The 25,138-nt window shown below is 36.0% G+C and overlaps 1 long non-coding RNA gene and 2 pseudogenes across 1 annotated transcript; all 3 read left to right on the top strand.

Annotated features, from left to right (window-relative positions):
* The first annotated feature begins 5,676 nt into the window (after positions 1–5,676).
* On the top strand, positions 5,677–6,911 carry LOC119643669. The gene is made up of 3 exons (XR_005248372.1): positions 5,677–5,782; positions 6,576–6,787; positions 6,839–6,911. It is a non-coding gene; the product is annotated as an uncharacterized LOC119643669 (long non-coding RNA).
* A 6,969-nt stretch (positions 6,912–13,880) lies between these two features.
* Positions 13,881–14,366, top strand: LOC119643661 (annotated as a pseudogene).
* A 6,009-nt stretch (positions 14,367–20,375) lies between these two features.
* Positions 20,376–21,917, top strand: LOC119643668 (annotated as a pseudogene).
* The last annotated feature ends 3,221 nt before the right edge of the window (positions 21,918–25,138 follow it).

The raw sequence follows: 25,138 nt of genomic DNA, 5'->3' as shown, positions 1-25,138 counted from the left end.
TTGTGAGAGAAATAAGATAGTTAGTAAAACGCTTAAGAAATTGAAGAGATGTTCGTATGCAGTATGTTTTTTTGCTTAGACAAAAGAACACAGACTCTGTAACAAACTTTCCATCAAGATGGTGGTTTTCTTCAAAAAGAAAAAAGGATTTTTCTTTTTTTTTACAAAACGAAAGCGTCATTGGCGGTGTGGTATGAAAATTCATCAAGAGTACCTTTTTGGGAAGAAGAAGAAAATAAATAAATATTATTAAACAGGCCAGTGCGTTGGTTTCGGTTTACTTCCCACACGACGTGAAAAGTCCAGCTTTTAGAAAGAGATAAAAATGATTGATACGGCCTCGCAAAGTTTCTCAGCGCATAATTTAAGAATACATGATAGGACGCTATCTACGTACACTGTAAGGAACTTAAACTTTGTGAAACTAAGAAACTACCAAGTTGGGAATCTAAGTAGAGTTAATTATCTTGTACGGGTAGTTACGGCCAGATTCGAAACTAGAAGTTACAAATTTTGTTAGAAGCAGTCGACAAGGAGATTTGAGATTTTCAAATCTTTGAAGAAGTCAGAGCCATTGAAATGTATTACTGCAGGGAATGTAAAAACTCTGCAATAATATGGCATGAAGGGCTTTTTTTGTAGGTATCTACAATAATTTTAATGGTGGTCTGGTAACTAAATTTACCTTCAAACGTAGCGTATTTTAAACAATCATAAGCATATTACTCATTAAATAGGCAGTTTTTCTTATTTTTGTTGTACTTAAAAACTCTGTTGAACCATGGCTCAGCCTTGGAACAAGAGGTTGTTTGATAAAAACGGGCGACGAAATATCAAAGCTAAATCGCTTATATAACCAGGATCGTATAATCTTAGCAGTGAAATCAAAACTAATGTTAGAAAATTAGTTTTGTGCAGTGAATAACTGGTTTTATTAAAGGCATTGTGGCCATGCGGTACTTGGTTGATGAAAAAACATGGGATCATAAAACCAAAATTCCTTTTTTATTAATTTAATGACATTAAACCCCAAGGTAGTAGATCAGCTGGGTTATCACTTGATCTCACAATTTGACAATTCGTGGATTCTAGCTATCCTGTTGGCTAAAAATGTTTGAAATCATCCTGATGGAGGAGGAGTTCATCCATGCTAATACGACTTAGGAATCTGACGATAAATAGTGTCAATCAAATTCAAATTCGTTTTCACTCTTGATATCAGTTGTGCGCCTAGGAGTGCAACGCACATTTCCAACTGTGGAATTATTTGAGTTTTTGATGCGGGATTTAGCACTCTTGTTACTCTGATATTGTCCTTTGATCTAGTGAAGACTGCTGCTTCATATGCCCTTTCAGAAGCGTCAACAAAAGTGTGGAGTTGTGTAGTTGCCTTTATCTAATATAAATCGGGATATACCTCGAAATCTTGTCCATCTATGTTGAAGATTATCTGGTAGTACTTCATCCCATAAGAATTGTCAGGTTTGCTGGTTTGGTCGTTGCATTGGGTGATTTCAATTTGCCTCAAGTCACTTGGTGTAGCACTGATAATTCTGACTGTTTGGTTCCTACTTCAACGTCTGATAGGGCTGTTGTGTTCTTTAGTGAATTGTTTGATCATAATTTGGGTCAATATAATCGTACCCCTAATTGTAATGGTAGACTGCTTGATCTCTGCTTTGCCAATTTTCCCGAGATTTACGTAAATCGTTGTCCACCTTTAAGTTTACCTGAGGATCCTTATCATCCATCAATATGCATTTCCTTTCATCATATGAATGATGGTTTGTTGAATTGCCTTAATGTGCCAAGTCAAACTTTTTTAAATAATTATTATGATTTTCATAAAATCAATATTGTATTACTAAAACACCGTCTTTCACATTCTACAATACATTAAATCTAGCTATTGTTGCATCTGTTCCGATCAAGCATTGTCGACCTCGAAGCAGGTGTCCTCCGTGGTTTAATAAGACAATTAAATATAACAAGAATAGAAAAAACTCGCTATTCAAAAAATATTCGAAAAGTGGCTCTGCGCTCGACTATGTCGCTTACTCGGTGGCGAGGCATAGATTTAACTTCCTCAACCATCATTATTACTGCATATACCTTCAGTTCATTAAATCTTCTCTGTTTGCTAATCCTAAATTCTTTTTTAAATTTGTTAACTCTAAAAGAAAAATTTCCACATATCCCTTTCATGTTTCTTTTAATGGCTCTGTTTCCTCGGATGATTTTGAAATCTCAAATCTATTTGCTGAGTATTTCCGACGTAACTTTTCGATTCCTAATTTCGATTTATCAGCAAACTACCCATATCCTATAACTAACTCGGTTTCAATACCTAACTTGGTTATTTCGGAAGATGACGTTTTTAAAGGGTTGAGTTCTCTAAAATATTGTTGTGAGTCAGGACATGATGGAATTCCGTCATGTGTACTTAAAACTTGCACCTTGTGTGGTGTGATCTCAAAGATTTTTAACCTGTCCTTGAATTTAGGTGTTTTCCCTTCGTGTTGGAAGAGTAGTTTTCTTATTCCTATCCACAAGAGTGGAAATATTTAATTTTTTGAGAACTATAGAGGCATAGCCAAGTTCAGTGTCTTGCCCAAGTTCTTCGAGCGAATTGTGACTCAGCATTTGGCCTTCGCCATTAATTCGTACATTTCTCCGCACCAGCACGGCTTTCGGAAAGGGCGATCTACAGTCACTAACTTGTTAGAGTTTACTTGTCACGTTTTCAAGGCTTTTTCTAGTGGCTCTCGCACAGATGTGATATACACTGATTTAAGCAAAGCGTTTGATATGGTTAACCATAACTTACTTATCTTTAAACTCCAAACCTCTGGCTTCCCTTTTTATTTAGTGAAATGGATAAGCTCTTATCTGCACAATAGATCCTTCAGGGTTTTGTTCAACTTTATCACCTCGGATGAATTCCCCGTTATATCTGGCGTACCTCAAGGCAGCCGCTTAGGTCCCATTTTATTTAGTTTATACATTAACGATCTTCCATCGGTGGTTAATTCCAGTCAGATCTTAATGTATGCTGTGTAAAACTGTTTTCCTCCTTCTCTGTTGAATCCCAATCACATCAGCTTCAAGGTGATTTGGATAATTTTGTTGCATGGTGCTTTGTGAATCTTCTTAAATTAAATTTGAGTAAATGTAAGAACGTTTCTTTCTCAAGAAGAAAGTCATTCATTAATCAGTATTTCATAGATTCGCATAAGTTGGAGGACGTCGATTCGATTACAGATTTAGGCGTTCCATTTGACCATAGGTTACGTTTCAACTTGCATATTGAGCTCTCGATAAGCAAAGCTAGGTCGGCGCTTGGTTTTATAAAAAGGTGGTCCAAAGAGCTTGATGATCCCTACATTACGAAAAGACTGTACATGTGTTTGCTTAGACCCATACTCGAGTATGCCTCTGTTGTGTGGTCTCCTTCATATAAGTGCTATGTAGATTCAATTGAAACTGTTCACAATCAATTCTTGCTGTTTGCTCTTAGAAATTTGGGTTGGGATCCGATTGGCTCTCTTCCTCCCAATGAAAGTAGGTTGCTTCTGCTGTCCTTACCGTCTTTTGAGAAACGTAGGTTTGTTCTTGGCGTCTCCTTTGTAATCAAAGTAATAAATGGTGCTGTTGACTCGCCTTCTTTAATTATATGTTCAAAAACCTTCGAGAGAATAGGCATGACTAACCATTTTTAATTTGCAAGAAAACGCCACCTCCACGCTTTACCGCAACTAGTGCACGTGTGCTTAAAAATTCTGTTTTTCTGTTCTGGTTTTACTTTAATACAATTTCTCTTAAAATGCAACAAGTTTGACAGAAAACAGAACCTTTACAGAACAATTTTCCATTTGTTGTAAAAAAAATTTATCTTCGATGAAATAGTTTCGGCTAATTAACACATTGAGCCTTAGTGCCTCATTGTCTGCACTTTTTACTGTTGTCGTTATTGTTGTTGAGTATAAAATAACTGCGTTATTTATTTTTATTTTCTGAAAGTTTCATTTTTTTTGTACTTCCGCTAGTTTATATTCTTTCGCGAACATTTAGATTTAATGAAGTTTTTTTTTTTTAAGTTTTCTTTACGTTAAATTTTGTTAATATACTTTTAACAAATCTGTTTATTTTACATAAATCTTATTGCAGCGATCAAAATATACTTGAATTGCGTGAGAGTTGCCAGAGTTAAAAAATCTTTTTAGTTAACATATCCGTCAAGGTGGGATACCAGAAATGCGCTTCAATTCTTGAGCTGTATAAGGCCAAAAATGACTCCTTCGTTTTGTCGTGAATTACTATTTGATATGTAACTGAGGGTGATTCAACATAGTTCTTTTTTAGTGCACGTCAATTATGGCATTTACAAATAATCACTGATTGTTGCAGTGTTCCTGTAGTATCTCCCAGATGAGAACATAATTTTTTTCTGTAATCGGCAAGTGTAGAATAAGCGACTCTGCTTCACCGATGAGATTGACGATTAGATGCCACAATTTTTGCACTGTTGGTAATGGTCTTTTGTGTACCATTTCCGTGAGCAGGTCTTCAAACTGTTTTCAGTTTGTGGGGTGACATGCACTGTCGTTTCTCAGTCAGCTGTTCCATTATTGTTTCTTGACCTTGAAAATATTGCTCAATGTCGTAAGTTGCCTAGTGCCTGTGCATTTCATCAATTGATCATGCAACCATTGCCAAGTACCTAAGTGCCAATTTATTTTTTAAACCTTGCCTGAAAGACACTGACAAGGATGTGGTGTGTCATCCTTATGTATTTTAGCTAACATGCCATTAACAGTTCGTACTAATTGTTGTTGTTTCTGCACCAATGTTCTTGTCTTGGAGTGGGCGGATAATCACACAGTGCATATAGAAGCTGTGAATCAACACTATTTGCGCCTGGGATTTCCTACTCAGTACCAGATGTTCAATGTGTTGGTGCTTGTTTCTATGTCATCAGTGAGTTTTTCAACTAGGAGATCGTGAACGTTTCTCAGATAATACGGATATGTTTTTGACTTATTTGGATGCGTTCTGATGGCATTATCACACTTTACAATTATTCCGCAAAGATCTTCGATGTTCCTTCGCTTCCTTCGAAGCTATTTAAACATCTTTCGATCTCATGAAGCCTTCTTGTATTTAATAATGGCCTTTTGGAAAATTTTGGCATCGCGCGCTGAAGTCGTGACGCTAACTGGAATGTGAATCAAGATTACCCGAATTAGAGGGCGCGGGTCAGAAAATTATGCCGGGGTCACCAAATGCTAATTCTCAATAGAATATTTAGGAAATTTACTTATCTTTAGGTAATTTGTGTAACACATACGCATCAACCAATGCTAACTACTAAGGGTTTGATAAAGTATATTCCGACATTTAAAACCGGAAAATTTGTTTTTATATACATACTACAACCATAATTAAAAAAAAAAGAATTAGATAATGCAAAATAACTAAAATATAGTGTTATATAAAATTAATGGTTTTGACCAACTAGATGAATGTACATAACAGAAGTGCAAGTATGCAAAAAAGCCTTTTGACAAAAATGCACTGCTTGACCAATGGAAACGTCAACAAAAAAGTGCTTAATTAGTAATATACACTACAGTGAACAAAAAAATTATATTAAATAAACATAAATGTATGTTAAGGGAATCTTAAACCCTCAGATTCAAAACAATCAATTAAATACAAAACTGAAAACATACACAATACTTCATAGAAATATATTGTTGAACAAAAAGATTGCAGTAAATAGGTAATCACTTTATCAAAATTTAGTGTATTGTAGTGTAGAATAAGCACTTTTTGATTATGCACACTACGCATGTTGTTTAGTTTAATTATATACTTTCATTCAATTTTGTATCTTTCAGTTGCAAATTCATGCTTATGCACTCATTAACAAAACGATGTTCGATTGTTCATGCACTTGCATTTGCATAATCATGTTTCTGTGTTTCTCTGTTTTGTTATAACTGACCATAGACAACAATACCACCAGTTACATAATCCAGACCTGTGAAGTATGTCGTAGTTGTTTATATTAATTTGCTTATATTTCATTTTGTGGCCCACTTCAAACTGTTCATATATTTGGAAGTAAATAAACGCAAAACACCAAGTGCATCATTTTTATAATATTTTTTCATTGTAGTACGTATCAAAATAGTTCTACACTAGTTTATGGAACTTGTAATTTACAATTTACTTTTAGCAATAAAGCTTTGTCTTTATGAAACTACATTCATTGATCATTCCTTTTATTGAGTTTCTTAAAGTTCAAGAGCTGGAACAATAAATTAAAACAAGTTGGACCGTTACGTACAAGTAAACGTTACGTCTGGTCGAATCATATCAACGTGTTAGGTGTCTTGAGCACCAATGAAAGACTCCAAAATTCCAATGGTCATTTTACCCACATCACATTTTATTAATCAACAATAGAAACACATAAACACTCACAATAATTAAATTGTTGCGTAACACAGACATATTGGTACAATATATAGAAGTCAAAATATTTTCCATCGTTTTCTTCCACATTTTAGCATATTTTTGGCAACATGGCGACATCCTGTCGAAGGACCTTATATTGGTTCGGCAATGATTCGATCATCAGGCCATTTTTTAACTTTTTCAACATTGCGAAGTTGCATGGCAGCCAAGCCATGCTGCATCGACCTGAACAAACGTTAATCAGAATGTGCCACGTCTGACGAGTACGCTGGGCGTGACAGAACTTCCCATTGGAACTACAACAGTATATCTTTGACAATTCTTGCAACAAGTGGCTAAAAAATGTTATTTTCAGTCAATTCGTGTCACCACTTTCAAACCGTTGAACCCAAACCCGGCAATTGGGATATGATGAAGCGGTGTCACCATAAACTTCTGAACGTGTCCATCAGTGGATTTCTTCAAAGAAACAACAAAAGTAATGAAGGTGGAAAATTCAATTTTGAACGCTCCATGCGATTAGCGTCGGCATACGCTCAATAACTCAAAAATATTAAGTGGAAAACTATTATTTTATGTCGGGAAAGGTCAAACCGTCGACTGTAATCGTTATGTACGCTGGTATTTCCCATTTCTTTCTTATTGTTAGCTGTAGAAACCGCCTGTCAAAGTACGCGCAATCGCCTAATAAATAAATAAGAATATCATTTTAAAAACAAAACTCTTGAGCCAAAAGCTTTTTCAACACTGCATATGCGCACTAGTTGGTTACGCTGACATCTAAACACAAATTTTTCATTTGGAATAATTTTTGGCTCTAAAATTCTCTCTCACTTAACTTTAATAACTATTTCAAATATCTTGGCTAGAAGATTCATTAAACAGTCGATATCCGCTGACACAGTTTGATAGTTTATCTTAGAGTTGCGTGTAACTTGGCTGACTTCCATATGTATGGAAAATAATGGAGTACAATGCATGACTTGTTTATAAAAGTGAAAAGTCGGGTTTTTCATGGAGTCTTTCTTGGACGTGTTCTATTAATCAAACATTTAGTGCCGTCGTCATATATATGATCTTTTTCTTATGAGTCGTTATTGAACCCAGTCCCACTACCACCGTATTAAGCAAGTGTTATCTAGTAGGACTTAAGTTACAACGGAATTTTTGGTTTGCTACCAATCTTTCGACGAAAGCTTGTATTTTATCTCTAAATAAATACAATATGTCACAACGATAGGTGTATGGAACCGCACATATCTGAACTTAAAAATTTCGCTTTTAATGCGAGACGCTTTTCATTTTTCAGTTTTGAACCGTCTGGTTATCATATTTCTGTTCCACTCTACTCATTCACTCTGAATCGATACGATAGTTTTGGCATTGCGACGCAATGAAACGGCATCTCGAAAAAAGGTTCGTCCATAAAATTCTTCAGCACATTTAAGTGGATGACGAGATTTCCGGGTTTGTCGATATTCGACAGTTCGAGCACGTTCAGGCAAGCTTCCCTTACTATGCTTGCAGGGAGCCGTGTCATACCCTGCCGCACTGCTAAGGCATTGAAGGGACATCTCGTCGCCGCAGTCATCCTGATTTAAGCGAGAGTCTGGACTTTGTTTGGAGTCATCGTCGTGGTTTTTCGCTTTACCTTAAGCTGCCAAGCTAGGGCTGTAAAGGTTAGCATAGAGAGGATAGTAGCGATATAAGATCCGTAAATTATTTTTGGGCGTATATCCCATGTTTTGCCGTATGTATATACCTCTTTAACATACAAAAAGTCTCTGGTCTTTCTCTTGATAAACTGTTTCACATGAAAGGTTCACGAAAGGATTTTGTTGAATTTTAAATATAAGGTATATCAGTGCTTATGAATGGTTCATTACAACGTCATTTAAGTAGTCGTTGTTCATTATCACTTTTCTCCTCTCGAGAATAGAACCAAGGCCTTACTTTGTTGCTTGGTGTATGATTGTTTGCCCTGGCGCAATTTGCGGGCTAGTCTCAGAACATTTTCCATGGGTTCATTTAGTGGTTGTCTGTGTCAACTCACCACGGAAATCGCCAGATAATTTGCAAAACCCAGCGTTTTCAATTCCGATTCCTTTTCATTTATTAGCAGATCGCTTATGCCCCCCGCTTGAGGGCACTCTTTAGAGACTTTTATGTCAACGAAGTTATGCTTTGAGCTTATGAGCCTGGAATTCAGCACATTGATTATCCGTTTTATCATCAGGTTTGGAATGTTTCTCCTTTCAGGGCTCTCTCCAGGGCCGTATATCAAAGGAGTCAAAGAAGCCCACTTGCTTGGCTTCTGTTACTTTCTTAATGACACCACTCATCTTATGAGTGGCCGTAATAGTAAATTTGTCGCTTTCATAGGTAAAATAGTACTTGTGCCTTACCTTCCGTGGATGAGTATTGCACAAACATGCGGGAAAGTCGGCTTCCAATAAACGCCGTCCAGTTTCTTTGTGACTTCCTATGTAATCTCTGTGAAGTTTTGTCAAAGTGCATATACCATTGCGGTGGTTACAAGCTCTGATTTTAAAAGCGAGAGCTTCCTTGTGAATAGCCCAATTACCGAACTTCTTAGACCTGTTAAATTCTTCTATTAGATTAACATCCACAGGGTCACAGTTTTGAAGTCGCTGGTTCCATCAAGACACGTTCTTTTAGAGTTTTCGGTCTTTAGAGGGCTACTTTCTTGGAAAGGTTCTTGCGTGTTTCAGCCGAGCAGGTGCGTTTTAAGTTTAATTTGTTTCGCGTTGTAGGTTTACGATGACGCCGTCCTCGCCGAAATATCGTCTAGGTAGATGTCCAATAATAAGACCTCGCTGGATGCATGCCGTCCCTAGGTAGAGAAATTAGATAGTTGCTGGCTGGAGTGAGATTTAGTACCTCCTCCCCAATTATATTTTCAAAATTGGGTTCCATACCTCGATTTAGATTAATAACGTCTAATTGTTGGCATCTGAGCTGATTAGCCAGTGCATCCCACAAGATTCACAGTATTGGACAAGTCTATGTACTAGTGCGGTTACCTCCACCTCTCCCCAAGAGGTACGCGCAGGCTATAGTCACTGATCGATTCTATCGAGGAATAATACCACAGGCCAAACTGGCACTAGTTTTCTAAGGGAAACCTGGCGGGCTTTGAAAAATCAATGCGTTTGTAAGAGCTGACCATTTTGGAGAAGCCTACAAGTGTTTGAATATTTCGTATATCCTTATTAGATAACCTTGTTTTATATATTTCCATGTCAGTCCTTCTCCCAAGAAGAAATATTTATAGCATTGTCACCTTTTAAACCTTCCTGTTCCTAATGGTCTTTCGATAGTTGACAGTGATATACTTTTTGCTACACTTTCACATATTCTTAACATTTATTTCAAAAAGGTCAGTCGCCACCGGTTTGGAAGATTGATTTTATTTTGCCTTTTTTTGAAAGTGGATCAAACTTATTGAGAATTATAAGGGAATTTCCAAAGTTAGTGCACTGCCTAAACTGCTTGAATCACTGGTAACAAAAGCGCTTATCCCTGTTTTAGGGTCATATATTGCGCAATCTCAACAAGATTTTTTGAAAAGTAAATCAACTTTCACTAATTTTCCGGACTTTTGTAATACAATTTACAAAGCATTTTCCGAGCACAAACAAACTGATCTTATCTTCGCGGACTTTTCAAAAGCTTTCGGCAGAATGAATCATAGGTTGTTAGTATGCAAATTACTTCGTCTTGGTTTCCCGAGCGATATGATTGCATGCTTTACCAGCTATCTCTCTGGTCGCATCCAACGGATGTGGTTGAGTAAGTATTGAGTAATTTTTGTCATTTCTGGTGTTCCTCAGGGCACTCATCCCGGCCCATTTTTATTTATATTATAAGTGATTGAACCTCTTGAATGTATTCAACGTTCACTTGTTTTAATGTTTGCAGACGACGTTAAACTTTGCCTCTTTTTGGACTCAATAGATTGTACTAAACTTTTTCAGTATGATTTTGTAAACCTGTGTACATGTTGTGAAATCATATGGTATGGTGCTGAATTCAAATAAACGTAAGACCGTGCCTTTTGGGTGGTATAATACATTGTTCTCTTATTATTGTATTGACATCACATGGAAAACGTCTGCAATTGCAGAGAGTTAGGAGTTGTTTCTAACTCAACCTTAAGTTTAATATTCATACAGAAGAACCACAAACCCTCGTACGACCAATCGACCTGGTAATTAAACTCGAAAAATGCCTTACAAAAAGGTAACTATAACCAAACCCCAAACTTCAACGCCAACATATCAATCAAAACAACATAAACAACATTATCAACACCAACACAGATAACAAACCCATTATCAGAATTACACCAACTCAAAGTTCCCCAGAAGAAACACCTTCACTAGATATAACAATTTCCGACATAATCAATTCCCTATTCAACACCAACAACACGTTTCTCAGAAACCGCAACTACATGAACAGAAAAAACGTTAATATTATACAGAACCAGGGAAACGTGTCACCACAGGTGATGGAAAACACAATTATCGATGCGTAAAATAGAATTTCACACTTTCAACATATCAAACAAACATACCCATTTCATAATTTTAAAAACAGACAACAACATACTTATAAAGTTGCTAATCGATATAGGAGCAAAAATCTCGTTAATTAAAGTAAATATATTGCATAACATTAAAAAATTTATAAAGACAGATATTTACAAATTAAGTGGCACAACTTTAGAAAAATTATACTCTGTAGGACCCGCACTATTAAATTTACAAATAGGACAAATTGGACCAGATCCTCACATAACTTTCACGTTGTAGAACCATCCTTACCCATAACAACACACGGAATAATTATGAAATATTGGTTTATCTATGGAAACTAACAACCCAATGACTATTACAATACCTCCTAGCCAGAAATTATACACCCACTAAAACTGAACTTGAAATCAGATTCAGTAATTCTGAATAAAGAATTACAAAAAAGTGTATACTTAGCAAATTCAATAGCACCAAGCAATAGCACTTCTCATATTATAATATTGAACACCACAACAAAACAATAACTTTACAAAAACTAAAAATGCAAACAAAACTACAAAACTACTCTACACAGTGAATTAGCAGTAACTCCAACGACCGAGTTTCTAAACTTCCACTAACAATAAACATTAATCAAGAAGACGAGCACGCTAAATAAAGGCTGAAAAATATACTTACCGAATTTTAAGACATTTTCCGCCTAGAACGAGAAGAAAAATTAACAGCTAACTATTCTATACACAAACATTACCAATAACTAATAAAACCTGAGTAAGCAGTTTCAGATTACCTCAATCACAAACTCATGAATTCAATAACCAAGTACAGAAATTAATCGATGACGACATAGCAGAATCTTCCATAAGCCCTTACAACTCATCCCTACTTATTGTATTAAAAAAAAAATTCCAACGACTCAAAGAAATAGGCACTTTAACTGGACTTTGGAAAATTAAACGATAAACGAGTAAATTCCCCCTATCCAGATTAGATGGTATACTTGAAAAGCTAGGTAGACCGCAATATGTCTTCACACTAGACACGACCAATTCTTTTCACTAAAGTGAACTAGACAGCCTCTGTCAGCCTTTTAAACAAACAAAGAACGCCATCAATATGAAAGACTCCCTTTTAAACTAAAAATTTCTTAAAATAGCTTTCAGAGGAGTCTCACTGTCGCCTTAAGTGGACTAGATTCTAACGCTTTCCTATACGTTGATGACATTACTATTGCTGGCTGTAGTTTAAAACACCATAATGACGATTTTAATATAGTTTTCTCCCGATTAAGAAAATACTATTTAAAATCAAATGCCAGTAATCATTCTAAAAACAGAAGTAGAATACCTGGGACATCTTATAACAAAAAAAGGCATCTGAACAGATGCCGCAAAATTTAAAACTATTACATTTCTATCCCATTTCTAAAAATTCCGATGAAGTGCGACATTTTTACAATCATATTACTATTGCCTAAGTTCATGCGAATGTGCACTTGGGTTTTCTCTCCCAAGACAATGTATTTTTTTGAGCAAATCAATTAGTTGGAATGAACATTTGAGGCGAAAGAGAATATTAGAGTGGAGAAGTCAAGAATATTGCCAAAGTAAAACGTAAGTAGTCCTACCCTTAAACAAATTGACGAAGTGTATCCGAGAAAAGCGAATTTCGTAACAATATCATACACCATTAATGTCCCTCTTTAGCCATAAAAATCCATCATCTCAAATGACGAGAATTAGAATGGAATTATTAGATTACGATTGTGATACAATTGATAAAAAAAGGTTCTTGAAATACCAAGACGGACGCATTATCGCAAATAAATATAAATTCTGACAGCTTAAAAAACCAATACCTGAACGAATAACTATAGCAACAAGAAGGCAAAAATTGAAGGAAAATAATAATAAGCATCAATCTAAAATAGCTAGGAATTCGACCAATCAGAATAGCATACGCCAATCAAAGGCTGATAAACTTTACATATGGAATTGCACATCTACTTCCGATGTCAATAATTTAAAAAAAAATTAAATTTGAAATTGCCAAAGGGTTCAAAAATAAAAATAAAGCGAAAATAAGAATAGAAGTAAATAATATATTAGTAAGATGCAATGATAATACTAGATATAATAACAGTTTCGATAATGGAGAAACTGACATCATAATTAGAGAAAGAGAAGTACAAAGTAGCACTGAAAAAAATGATAGCTCATCCCACTCCAAGAAAAGATGCTAAAACAATAGCGGAAACAATTTTTGATAAATTTATCTTAAAATTTGGGTGCTTCAACCTCCTAAAATCCGATACAGATACGACGATTTTATTATTCCTAACCATTCAAAGAGTAATTCAGGGACAGCGGCTAAGCTGAGCCATCTCCTATCCATAAAACCAGTTGGGGTCAGCGATTATACTAATCTATCCAGCCACTAGGTCTAGAAGTCATATCAGTTCTCTCAGAAATAGAGGTAGGTTTAAATGTATATGCATTGACAATCTGTTTATATATATAAAAGCGAGAGAGAGAAATGACAGTTTAATACAAGATTATTATGTATATGCATATGATGTTTTGCGCAATAGCTGGATGTTGCTAGAAGATTCGACAAATGTGTTTAAATGGAAATATGTATGATTTAAACCATTATATATTGGTTTGGCAACTAGATCATTGCTGATTTCAGTTATAGATGTCTCTCATTCCCATTTTTATGACATCCGTAAATGTTATGATCTTCTTCTTGTATATGTTAGCTATCATCCTTGTTTAGCTTTGCAAGTTCATTGCGTAGATATTTTCTCAAAGTTTTTTTTACATCATTATTAATATGAAGTGCAAAAACGAAGATTTTTGCCATATGTTGCTATATTATTTCCGTAAAGAAAAGAACGCACTGCAAGCCGCCAAAAAGTTACGCGATGGTAACGAAGCCCTTAAAGAAAGGCAACGCCGAAATTGGCTTGAAAAGTTTCGTTCTGGAGATCTTTCTCTTAAAGACGACCAACATTCAGGTCGACCAGTTGAGTTTAATAAGGTTGATTTCAAAACCATCATCGAAGCGGATCGTCACGTAACTACACGGGAGATTGCAGATAAGTTAAATGTTTCACATACTGCCGTTGAGAAGCATTTAAAACGTGTCGGTCTCTTTAAGAAGCTGGATACTTAGGTTCTGCATGATTTGAAAGAAATTCATCTGACAAAGCACATTAGCGCTTGTGAATTATTGCTTAAACGCAATGATTTCGATCCGTTTTTAAAACGAATCATCACTGGAGACGAAAAGTGGATTGTGTACAACAAAGTCAGTTAAAAATAATCGTGGTGCACGCCTAATGAGTCATCACAAATTACTTCAAAGGCACATATTCAACAAAAGAAGAGTTTACTGTCAATTTGGTGGGATTGAAAAGGCCCGGTGCATTTTAAGCTGCTTCAAAGGAACCAAACCATTAATTTGGAAGTCTACTGTCGGTAACTGTACAAATTGAGTGCAACGGTCAAGGAAAAGCGACCATAATTGGTCAATCGTATAGGTGTCATTTTCCACCAGGACAATGGTAAGCCTCACACGTCTTTGGCCACTCGCTAAAAATTGATGGATATTGGTTGGGAATTGATGTTACACCTACCATATAGCCATGATTTCGCGCCATCGGATTACCACTTATTTTGATTCCTGGACAACTCCCTTCGTGGTAGAACGTTCAAGGATTAAAGCTGTAGAATCTCAGTTTTTGGCTGAAAGATCAATCTTTCTACCAGCGAGGAATTTTCAAGTTGTCAGAGCGATAGCAAAAGGCCATCGAACAAAATGGCAAATGCATTATAGATTAAACTCCATTCCAAGTAAAAAGAGTCTTTTATTCCATTGAAAAAATCGGCAATTACTTAGTTGCCAACCCAAAATATAAGGTAGGACATTACGCTATTAACGTTTGCGAAGTAAAATTATTAGATTTGCAAGAAAGCATTCGAAAAAAACAAATTAGAGACCAGCTACGGTGTAATAGTGATGGCTTTATCATCCTACTCAATGATTGTCTCACATTCTTTCGCTAAATCTTCCGATTTTATTTGTGGGTTGTGGGTCATCAACTTTCCTTAGATTAGAATGCACATTGCGTGAAGATATATAGAAATTTCAGACTGCAAATTAATCGCTCGCTTCACGGCGTCCTATATCTTCGAAGGGTTTTAAATAATAAATAATATTGTTGCATCCTTTTGTACCCTATAGACGCGATGTGCCTCGAAATATCGCATCCTCTTTCTCGTTTTTCGCAGGTTTCCCTACTTCTTCGTTTTTGATTTATAATTTTTTGGCTCGTCTAACTTGTAAATCACTATTCTTTAATTAACGCTTTTAACTCCAGTCGTCGGATTTCACCTTTCGCTATTTGTTCAGTCTTCAACTAGAAGTTAAGAAACCGTTACATGTTGTATATAACATCTTCTCTCTATTATTGAAACAGAACAAGAATAAATTTAAAAGTGAATGTTGAATAAGTGAGGAATACGCTAAATTATTTTCAACGTTGACATCTTCTTGACCTTCTATGAAAAGGTCGTACTGCTTAAAGACATTTTTTTTTTTTTTAAGTAGACTCATCAAATGCCACATTCAACATTTTAAATGCCCTCAATTTTATTTTTCGCATAAAATTTAATATGGATTCTTTGATCCAATTTTTTCAATAGAAAAATTATCACCCCAAAACATGCCTTTATGTCAACAAAAAGCTAAAAATGTGAAGGGTCTGATCATGTCAACGTATGTTGTGGAGTTATGAACCAATATAATAAAAAAATATTCGAAAATCGAGTGTATGTAGTCCAAGAAATTTGCAAAAGTAATCTTTCTGTTTGAACACGTCTCATATATTAGATCTTCCGATCATTGCACTTTTAACATTGTGTAATGACAAAAAGAAAACAAACAAAAACATGGGCAGACCCTAACTACGTCCATCCACAAAAGTTTTTATCGTATAATATCTATTCATGCGATCCCATAAAAATCCGTAATGAATCTTAATTCATTAATAATTTTAGTAGGTCTGGCATGATTCCAATGTTCTATAATACAATATTATAATACGTTCCCATGATATGATTGGATCTCAAGTTCAACAACAATTGCAGAAGGTCTAAAAAGTTTCCAAAATTTTTGTCAGATAATACTTTAATACAATATATTACCAAAAGGTCATTTACGAAAAGCAAGCTTCTCGACGAAAATACAGAAATTAATCACAAGTTAATTATTGTATGATGTGCTACTCGAAGAAAAACCATCTAAAAGATTGACAAATTTTTATGAAATATTTCGACTGTGCCACCCAAGCGACATGATAAAAACCGAAACTAAAGAGTTTCATTGCGACTCATATCTAAAATTTAAATTAATGAAAATGAAATTCACGTTTTGTTAGTTTAAGCATAAATTTATCATTTTCCACGGGAAAATATCTCTGTTATTAGTTTCAATTATTTTGGCATACAAGGCATTCGACTAAAATCAATGTACGTGAATTTTTTTGTTAGCTCCCCGTTTCCTTCAAATTCTAAGTGCTTCAAAGGGAAAAGAGGCAAAAGAAGTGAAAAATAGTCTTACTCGAGATTTATGTGCTTGGACTGATTAACACTAATTCACATCTTAGCAACATACAAAATCCGTATATAACCACTTACCTTCTAAACTATAATATATCATAATCGTTAATTGGCGCCATTTGTTCCATTTGTTGTTTGTGTATTCTATTTTTAAAGGCCATTTTCTAGCCCAAGAAACATAATCATGAATTATTGTAATGTTTATACTGTAGTTAAATATGTAAGAGTTGAACTAGCTTTGGTTATATATGCTACATAACAATTTTCATAATTCTGACATAAAATTTTTGTTTTTTGTGACCGCATTAAAAACAATTATGCCATCAATTATAATTCCGGAAACTGCCATCCTCCTCATCTCCTTCTGTAATTTTTTTCCGATATTGCCAACCCCAAACTCTGTTAAGTCCTTACTAAGGTAGACGCAATTCCATCAATTAGCGCCGCAGTACCAAATCACACTAAGAGTTGGTAGACGCCATGCACAGGTGGTGGCGTTACACAATCATGGAAGAACATCACCATACCCCAGTTCCAAGAAGCACAACGTCTCTAAATCAAGTTCGCGATTAAAAGTAGGTCACATATGACAATAGTGCAAAAAATAACCCTATTATGAATAGAGTTAACTGAATGGCCTAAAAATCCAGGATGGCATGAGATTTTTGTATATGGTACGATCGCAAAAGGATTGTACCCCATGAGTTGCTTCGACTTGACGCTGTTCATCGTCTATATATAATACAAAGGAAGCGTGCACTTATTATTGTTATTTACAACCGCAACAACATACAGTTTTCGTGTGAGGATAATTTTTATATATTTTTTATGTCTATATTATAGTTTTTTATTTTTATTTATTTACCCATATATACATAAAATTTCACTGAAGCAAATCACAGTCGAATTCAGTACATCTTAATAGAAAATTTTATACTAATTGAAAAAGAAAATAAACAAAGCATGTACACTGCTAGCACAGACGCACACCCGCAACAAGAACAGATCTAGGTTGAAATTGAACCCCTGAACCATTGCAAACATGCATAACCTTGACAACCAACACGTTAACAACACAATATTATTTTGAATAAAAAATGATATATTAAGAACTAAATGTTAGTTTAAGTACGACATAGGTAAATCGCGCATATTAAGCAAAGTTGCTTTAGTAGATATTAAGAATAACTGATGGACATCGTTTCTCTTCCTGCAAATAACTTTAAACGGGTTAAACTGCTCATAACTGTATTTACATTGAGTAAGCTTGATCAAAATAAAGTGCCTAGAGAAGCGGTTAGGGGGATTAAAGCTTATTTCACAAAGTAATGCAGGCGAGTCAATTATTACTTTCATTAAAAAGAAAACCCCAAAAACAAATCTACTTTTCCCAAGTGGCGGTAAGGACATCAGAAGCAACCTATTTTCATGGGATGGAAGAGAATCGAGTCCCAACCCAAATTCTCAAGGGCAAACAGCTGGAATTGCTTTTGAACAGACTTAATTGAATCTACATAGCACCTATATGAAGGAGACCACACAACAGAGGCATATTCAAGAATAAGTCTAACCAAACACATGTAAAACCTTTCCGTAATATAAGGATCATCAAGTTCTTTGGACCACCTCTTTATAAAACCAAGCGCGGGCCTAGCTTTGCTTAACGAGAGCTCGATATGCAAGTTGAAACGTAACCTATAATCAAATAGAACACGTCTACCTCCTCTAACTTGTGCAAATCAATGAAATACTGCGTAATGAATGACTTTCTTCTTGAGAAAGAAAGCTTCTTTCATTTATTTAGATTTAGTTTCAGAAGATTCAAAGAGCACCATGCAACCAAAGTATTCAAATCACTTTGAAGCTGATGTGATTGCGATTCTGTGGAGAAGGATGAAAACAGTTTCGCATTATCAGCATACACTAAGATCTGGGTGGATTTGATCACCGAGGGAAAACCATTAGAGAATAAATTAAATAAATTGGGACCTATGTGACTGCCTTGAGGTACGCCAGTCGTCACGGGGACTTCATCCGAGGTGATGGAGTTAAACAAAACTCTAAATGATCTATTGTGCAGATAAGAGCTTATCCATTTTAGTTAATAGAAAGGGAAGGCAGAGGTTTGGAGTTTAAAGATAAGTAAGTTATCGTTAACCAAAAAAAAAAAAAAACTTTTCATAAAACTCAGTGTTTATCAGTGCGAGAGCCACTAGAAAAAGCCTTGAAAACATGCCAAGTAAACTCTAACAAATTGGTGACCGTAAATCTTCTACCCGAAAGCTATGCTGGTGTGGAGAAATATACGAATTAATGGCAAAGGCCAAATGGTGAGTCACAATTCTCTCAAACAGCTTACGCAAGACACTTAACCTGGCTATGCCCCTGTAGTTCTTAACTAGTTGTCTACTGCCACTTTTGTGAAGAGGAATAAGGAAAGTACCTTTCCAACACAAAGGGGAAAACACCTTAATTCAAGGACTGGTTAAAAATCTTTTAGATAACGCCACATAAAAAGTATTTAAGATTATCAAACAGAGAGGATTTAATGAACTGAAGGTATCTGCAATAATATTGTTGTTTGAGGGAGTTAAATCTATGCCTTGCCGCCCAGTAAGCGAAATAGTCGAAAGCAGAGCCACTTGTCGAATATTTTTTGAAAAGAGTGTTTTTCCTATTGTTGTAATATTTAATTGCCTTATTAAACCACGGGCCACCTGCTTCGAGAACGGGACTGCTTGATCGAAACAGATGCAGAAATAGCTTCATTTAATATACTGTAGAACGATGATAGTAAGCTTTCAATACATCCAATTGAGAAATCAAGCATAATATGTGAAAGATGAGATTTTAGCAGTAAATTGTTGATTTTATAGAAATCACAATATTTATTTGAAAATTTGGAGTTGGAACATTAAAACAGTTTAACGAACCATCATACTTATGATGAAAGGAAATACCCAATGCCGGATTATAAGGATCTTCAGGTAAACTAAAAGGAAGACAACGATTAACACAAATCTCACAAAAATTGTCAAAGCAAAGATCAAGCAAGTTATTCATTAAAGAACACAACAGCTCTATCAGATGTTGAAGTAGGAATTAAATAGCCAGAACTATGGCTGTAACACCAAGTGACTTCAGGCAAGTTGAAGTCACCCAACGCAATGACTATATCGGTAGGTTTAGATTGCTTGGCTACTTCGCAAATAAGGGCGACTTATATACGGAAATATCCGAATTTGGGGCAGGTCACATATATTACTAGGAAATTTTGCTCAAATGGCGATGAATTCAACGTCGGGAGTAGAGGTAATTTCAATTGAATAGGAGGGGACTGCCGCAGATATGGCTATTAAAACACCACCGCCAATGCGACACAATCGATCATTTCTGAAAATCTGAAACGAATTATGGAAAAGTTCCCACTAATGGAGATCAGGCTTTAACCAAGTTTCAGTGAAGGCCAAACAGGAACACTCCGTGGTCACTGAATTTAGGAAAGAAGAAGGAATTTTTGAATTTAGGCGCCCAACATTTTGTTATATGAGAGATCGAGAACGAGTTCGTTGTTTGAGCCTTAGTAAAGTTGGGGTTTAGATTTGATATATAATATTATTGTTTATTTATTTTCATATTAAATATGCATATTACTCGTCCGCCACGTAGAACATAACCGCAGCGAGTAAATTCCGTTGTGTAAGAGGGTCACAAAAAACATCGATCAAAGCCAATAGTCGAAAAACAAGGGAGCGTGATTGGTCAGATAGAAAGAAGTACATCAAAAACGCAAAGCGGAGGTAAAGCGTTAAGAAACACAGATTTCAATATTTCGAAGAACTTAAAGGAGCAACCATGTCTGGGAAAGAAACGTCTGCAGATCGTAATGTTGAAATTTGGAAAATAAAAAAACTCATTAAGAGTCTTGAAAAGGCTCGGGGTAATGGAACCAGCATGATTTCCTTAATAATACCTCCAAAGGATCAAATATCTCGAGTCAGCAAGATGTTGGCCGACGAATTTGGAACGGCATCTAACATTAAGTCGCGCGTAAATCGTTTATCTGTGCTCGGAGCTATTACGTCTGTACAACATAGCCTGAAATTGTACACCAAAGTGCCTCCCAATGGTTTGGTTATTTACTGTGGTACAATTGTAACCGAAGAAAGTAAAGAGAAAAAGGTTAACATTGACTTTGAGCCTTTTAAGCCTATATATACATCGTTGTACTTGTGGGTCAATAAATTTCATACCGAAGCTCTCACTGCACTGCTGGCTGATGATAATAAGTTTGGTTTTATCGTTATGGATGGTAATGGCGCCCTGTTCAGTACATTACCGGGCAACACACGAGAGGTGTTGCATAAATACACAGTCGACCTACCTAAAAAACATAGTCGTGGTGGTCAATCAGCTCTGCGTTTTGCCCGCTTGCGTATGGAGAAACGTCATAACTACGTGCACAAAATTGCATGCAATGCAATGACAAACCTAACATCGCGGGGCTAATACTCGCAGGCAGTGCGGAATTCAAAACTGAACTAAGTCAGTCAGATATGTTTGACCCAAGATTACAATCTAAAGTAATTAAACTTGCGGATGTTTCTTATGGTGGAGAAAATGGCTTTAATCAAGCAATCGAGTTGGCAGCTGAATCACTGCAAAATGTAAAATTTATCCAAGAAAAAAAACTAATTGGACGCTACTTTGATGAAATATCTCAGGATACTGGAAAATATTGCTTCGGAGTGGAAGACACCTTGCGTGCTTTGGAATTGGGCTCCGTAGAAACACTGATTTGTTGGGAGAACTTGGACATTCAACTTTATGTTTTAAAGAACCATACCAACTCAACATCAACCACAGTATTACATCTGACGCCCGAGCAAGAAAAAGACAAGACCCACTTTACAGATAAGGAAACTGGAGTCGAAATGGAACTTATAGAATCACAGAATGGTTGGCGAATAATTATAAATCATTTGGCGCTACACTCGAAATTATTACAGATAAGTCTCAGGAGGGCAGTCAATTTGTAAGAGGATTTGGTGGTATTGGTGGGATATTGCGTTACAAAGTGGATTTTCAGAGTATGCAGCTGGATGAATTGGACAACGAAGATTTCGATTTAGGTGATTATTAGACAATTCCTGTCTTGTACCCACATACCTCATCTATCTATTAATATATCCACCAACCCCACACCCACCTCTCCGAATCCTATCCACACCTCACACATTGCTCAACGTCAGCACCTAAATGAGTCCAATTTTGTGTTTATATTTATCAATGTAGTTAATTATATAACTCATAATTGAAAAAAAAGTGCTGCCTAATATACATCAAGGGTCAGAAGTACACATTTTTTTATGTGAGGGCAATTAAAATCCTGTTCACATTTCAAAACAGTTATAGGAAAAATTGAAGGCAATGTACATGTGTGTAAAGGCTGAAAACGGTCATTACTATTACAAGCCTCTGTTGCAACCAAAGTTTTCCAACAGTTATAAACTTGAATGACTAAATATGCACACATAATAAATAATAATAGCGTTTTTTACAAAACCATAATATATTAAAAACAATTATAAATTATAATTATATTAATAATAAAAATTATAAAAACAACAACCAAAAAAAAAAAAAAAAACAGTCTGGCAACTCTGTCGCGCGGTATAGTCGTATATATTTTGTTTCGGCAATTAATATTTTAATTTTTTGTTGAATTTCGTGGCTATTCTGCCTTATAGTGTGTGAATTTATAATATACTTTGAGAAGAAAGTGAGTGAATTCAAAGTAAAAGAAATATTTTTCCTTTACGCTTTGATTCATTTGATTTTTGCAAACAAAAATTTTGAGCTCTGATATAAATTTCTCTTTTTTATTTTTTTTTTTTGTTTTCTCTCTTTTTCTCTGTTATTTTTTTGCTGTTTGGAGTTTGTGTTGCTATTGATCTCTCGTTACAGTGTCAACCTAACAGAGAAGTTTTCCACAAATTGGTTGATAAATTCTTATGTTCAGGATTTTTTAATGATTTGTGTGTCTGCTCTTCATAATCCACAACTGTCTTTTTGACAGGACATGGAGTGTTTATATACACCTTGTCAGGCGAAATCAGGCCCGGATTCTGATAGATTCGTTTCTTGTTGGCTCTGCGAGCGCTTTGGTCATGCAAAGTGGGCAGGTATTCTCGGCCGTGCTGCTGACGCAGTCGCTGATCCGTCTAAAGGCTTAAGATGGTCATATCCTGACTGTAGGCAGCGGTACATTGTCTTTTATAAACTTTTCACGGAGACCCGTTATGGTTTCTCGGAATTGAGTAGAAATCTCGGCTGCTTGTGGGAAAAGTTTGAGCTCATTAAGTCTAGGTTTGATGAGTGTCGCTTTATTGGACACTCATCTTCTACTCGTAGCGTAGCGTGTGGGACGTCACCTCTGGCTTTCTCCAAATCTAATTCATTGGTACAAGTTACCGCTCCCTCTAACTCTAAAATGAACAGTAATGTTTCCGATATTGCTGAGTTGGTTGGTGGAAAAACAGTTACAAACAAACCGGCAAGTCCATCGGTTTTAAGCTACGCTGAAGTGGCAAGGGTATCTCCGCCCAGAGCCGCCACTCACTCTAATCAAGCGCCGTCGCCTAAAAGTAATGAAGAGAAAAATAAATCACCCTCTCCTCCTGGCTGTTCGCATGTGAATGCTGGTCACCAGACTGGGTAAGTCTCACAAGCTGCCGGTACAAGGGCTATAACGCCATCTATATTCTCCCCAACTCGAAACTCTCCTACCGTGAACCCCCCTCCTGTTCCAAATTGTGACATTTGCTTGACGGCAGTTCCTCCTAGAAAAGCAATATTTGTGTCAAGACTGGCACCTGAAACATCGGTGGATTACATAAAAGGTTATCTGGCGACGAAAGTCCCATCAGTCAACTTAAAGCGTGTTAGTATCTTCAAAGTGGCTCCTTCTCAAGCTAGGGCAATCTCCTCTTTTAAGATATTAGTTCCGACTGAAAACAGTGATATGTTGTTAAACAAATCACTGTGGCCAGTAGGATCCTTAATTAAGGAATTTATCCCTCGAGATCGTCCCCGTAATACCAAGGCAATAGTCTTGTCGCCTTCAAAAAATTAATTGTTTCTTCAGGCCCACTATCTCTCATTTATCAAAATGTTAGGGGCCTAAATTCGAAAATTCGTTCCACTTTTCTAAATTCAGTGAGCACCTAATTTTTCTATTTGGCCTTTACTGAAACTTAGCTAAAACCCGATCTTCCTTCGTCGGAACTTTTTCATAATTCTTTCCAAGTGTTTAGAAATGATCGAGTGAATCGCATTGGTGGTGGTGTATTAATTGCCATATCTGCGTCAGTCCCGTCCAATTTAATTGAATTTCCCACTTCTCCTGACGTTGAATTTATCGCTATTCGTGCGAATATGCCTGACAAACATCTATTTATAACCTGCTCCTATATTCCCCCAAATTCTGATAACTCCATTTACAGGAAACACGCTGCCCTCATTTGTGAAGTGGCCAAGCGGTCTAGACTTAACGATTTGGTCGTTGCATTGGGTGACTTCAACTTGCCTCAAGTCACTTGGTGTAACACTGATAATTCTGGCTGTTTGGTTCCTACTTCAACGTCTGATAGGGCTGTTGTGTTCTTTAGTGAATTGTTTGATCATAATTTGGGTCAATATAATCGTACCCCTAATTGTAATGGTAGACTGCTTGATCTCTGCTTTGCCAATTTTCCCGAGATTTACGTAAATCGTTGTCCACCTTTTAGTTTACCTGAGGATCCTTATCATCCATCAATATGCATTTCCTTTCATCATATTAATGATGGTTTGTTGAAATGCCTTAATGTGCCAAATCAAACTTTTTTAAATAATTATTATGATTTTCATAAAATCAATATTGTATTACTAAAACTTCGTCTTTCACATCTGACGCTTGATTTCTCAACCGGTAGTATTGAAAGCTTATTGCCATCGTTCTACAATACATTAAATCTAGCTATTGTTGCATCTGTTCCGATCAAGCATTGTCGACCTCGAAGCAAGTGTCCCCCGTGGTTTAATAAGACAATTAAATATCACAAGAATAGAAAAAACTCGCTATTCAAAAAATATTCGAAAAGTGGCTCTGCGCTCGACTATGTCGCTTACTCGGTGGCGAGGCATAGATTTAACTTCCTCAAACATCATTATTACTGCAGATACCTTGAGTTCATTAAATCCTCTCTGTTTGCTAATCCTAAATTCTTTTTTAAATTTGTTAACTCTAAAAGAAAAATTTCCACATATCCCTTTCATGTTTCTTTTAATGGCTCTCTTTCCTCGGATGATTTTGAAATCTCAAATCTATTTGCCGAGTATTTCCGACGAAACTTTTCGATTGCTAATTTCGATTTATCAGCAAACCACTCATATCCTACAACTAACTCTGTCTCAATTCCTAACTTG

This window comes from Glossina fuscipes, unplaced genomic scaffold (assembly GCF_014805625.2).
Source record: "Glossina fuscipes isolate IAEA_lab_2018 unplaced genomic scaffold, Yale_Gfus_2 61514, whole genome shotgun sequence".
In the NCBI taxonomy this organism is placed as follows: Eukaryota; Metazoa; Arthropoda; class Insecta; order Diptera; family Glossinidae; genus Glossina; species Glossina fuscipes.
This window is presented reverse-complemented; position numbering and strand designations above follow the sequence as displayed.